At 47.5% G+C, this 2,774-nt stretch overlaps 1 protein-coding gene across 6 annotated transcripts in view; it reads left to right on the top strand.

Annotated features, from left to right (window-relative positions):
- The window catches only part of NEU2 (neuraminidase 2), a 36,613-nt gene extending 36,428 nt beyond the window's left edge, over positions 1-185 (top strand). For all 6 annotated transcript variants that reach the window (XM_027661903.1, XM_027661902.1, XM_027661906.1 and 3 more), the window contains one exon: positions 49-185. The gene's annotated coding sequence lies outside the window, so the exon portion shown is untranslated. The remainder of the gene's footprint in view (positions 1-48) is intronic.
- The last annotated feature ends 2,589 nt before the right edge of the window (positions 186-2,774 follow it).

A 2,774-nucleotide genomic window follows, 5' to 3' on the forward strand; every position in this document is an offset into this window, starting at 1 on the left:
AGAGCTCTGAGTCTCAAGCCTTTCCCTCAGAGCTCTGAGTCTCAAGCGTTTCCATCAACGTCCCTCCAAACACCACCTTTGCTGATACTTTTCACTGTCACTTCTCATCTTTGAGCAGGAGGTTTTTTGTACTCCTGCTGCACACTTAGTTTGGTGTTGGCTTGAGGCGTCTGTAGATTATGAAGTCTATTAAATGTAATAAAACTTAACGTGTTTGGGTTTGTTTTCTATTGTCTGTTCTCCCTTTTTTCCTTTCCCTTTGGCTGCCTTTTTACACATCCCGTGCCCAAACCAAGTGTGACCTTTGTGTGGGGCTTCTCGCCTTGAGGTCTCTGATAGACTGGATCAATGTAACACTGCTGTCAGCGTTCCCAGGGACTGCCTGGGAACAGATGGCAGCAGTTTTATGGTGAGTGGTATTTAGTAAGTTGTGGAGAAAGTTCTAGAGAGGGCACTGGGCTTACTGCCCTATATCTGGTGTCACCTTCTTCGGGACACTGCTTTGGCTCTGCTTAGGAGTACTGCTTCTCACAGACAGTGTAGGAATGTGGCACCTCTGACTTTCAGGGCTTGCTGGCTCCTTATTTCAGCAAGGCTGTGTGATGTCTTGCTCTGGGGATATTCCTTGCCCACTTCTGCAGTTCGTTTGGGGTTGCCTTGCTGAATTCCCAGGCACCCCAGGGACTTCTGTCAAACTGAACCTTCTCCTTACTTCCCATGCTGTGTCCTTGCTTACTCGCCCTTTTGCTCACACTGCACTGACAAGCTGCAGTTTCTCTGTAAGAAAACCAGAGCCTCGTGTGCTCTAGCTGCTCCCTCTCCCTGGGCAGTGGCAGTAGGGGTCATGGAGGACACCAGGACCCTTCCACGTCTGGGGACAGGACAAGTGGCCGAAATGGCATTTTGCCTCTATTGGAACTGCAGGATCAGGACAGGTCTGCAGAGGGAGCTCCCAATTTAGAGTCAGGAGGGGAGATGCTTGCTGGTCTTTCTAACACAAGAATGATCCATGCAGCTACTGCTTCTGTCGCTGGCAACCCCATGTTTTTTTATTAGAGTATTACTGGCATATGAGGCAGTATGTCAAACAAATAACATTGCCCCCCTTCCAGTAAAAAAGCACCTGTGTCAGAGGGAGGGGACCTGACCAAGCCCAGAGCAGCATGAGAACACTCAAACTGGAAGGCTTTCCAACATAGGCAGATTTTCAGCAGATTTCTGAAGGAAACCGTTCTAGTTTTGGTTAGGGAGACACTGTTTCTGAGGCTCTGGTGTGGTTTGAAAGGAGGCTTTATACAGAGAGCAGACAAGGGACCCACCAGAAATGAATGGGTACCAAGGGAGACACGTCAGAGCAGGTGGAGCTAGGGAAGTGTTACCTATGCCTCTGGACAAAATTCTGCTTTATGAACCAGTCTGTGCTTGTTTGCTGGGTGCTGTATCCTGTGTGTGTGCACGTGTGGAATGGCTGCAAGGAAAATATGTTTGTTTGCTCTATTGGTGCAGAATAACACCTGCTTTCCAGAGTGCTCTCAGAACACATCCCCTTGGAGAAACACTAGCAAATCCCATAGGATCCTTGGCACTGTCACTGCTCAGGTCTGCAGGTCCCTGTTTGCTCAGTGCCCCTACCCTGTACTTTTACTGCTGGCAGCTTTCAGGGGTGGTGGGAGAAGGGGCCCTGATTTTTCTCACTTTCTGAATTTGTTTCAGGACACCTGGAGGCTGCAGGTACCAAGAGAGTAATGAGATCTCATGACCTTCACAGATAACCTGTAATTTGCCAAGCCCTTCCCAAGCAGCAGGTCAGTAACATGCTGGGCTGGCGTAGCAGGGTGGCTCAGGTAGCCAGTACTTTGTGGGTATTACTCATGTGCTCTTCAGATGTAGGCCAGAGCCTAAATGCACCTTTGTGGCCAATAACCTGTCAGTGATGCCTAATGAGGTACTGGTATATTTAGACCTCAGCAAAGCTACCTGCTGTCCTATAGATTTAACCTCCTCGTCAGGTACTATGGAATACTTTTGTTTCATGACATGGAAATGCATATTTAAGAAGTTTTTATCTGGTCATGCCTGGCAGCTCCCATGATGATGCAGAGTGGACAGTCTGGCTATACGTGGGGGGTTGTGTGACCAGTGTACATCTTGAATGGTGCCACAGACAGTATTTATTTACTGGTTCTGGACAGGCTGGTGAGTTGACAGCCAGCTGGTACAATACTGCTACATCTGTAGCAAAACCAGTTTATTGCAGTGTCTGAGAGATAGGGTATTATTTCAAGCTAACGAGCCATTAGGGACCACAGAGCTGTTTATGTTAGGGGATTTGGATTCACCTTTTGAGCAGCTGGAGCTGTATTCTGCTTTCTTTTACTACTAAGAAATACTCACAGAAACCAGCCTGCACATCCAATTGCCACAATCATCACATGTATTTGGATCCCTTTGCCTTGTTTATGTCTCAAAGGAGTTGTGTGTGGCTGGACAAGGGATTTGAAGGAAATAGCAGCTAAAAACTGAAGTTGGTGGAGGAGTGGATAGGAATTAAGTATACACCTAAGTAGTCTGTCTAACAGCTAATTAGATGTCTACTCAGGAGTTGTACCTGCTACCTTGTTTAGCTTGCAGAAGATCAGGAGAAGCTTTCCAAACACAGTTTCATTCCAGCAAAACTCCTGGGGTGATCAGCAGCTCTGTCCACTCTGCATCCAGATATGTGTCCATTGCATGGAGAGCACTGTGAGGCCAAGCTGTGGTTTAACATTCAGAGC

This window comes from Corapipo altera, unplaced genomic scaffold, assembly GCF_003945725.1.
Source record: "Corapipo altera isolate COAL_440 unplaced genomic scaffold, ASM394572v1 175, whole genome shotgun sequence".
Classification (NCBI taxonomy): domain Eukaryota; kingdom Metazoa; phylum Chordata; class Aves; order Passeriformes; family Pipridae; genus Corapipo; species Corapipo altera.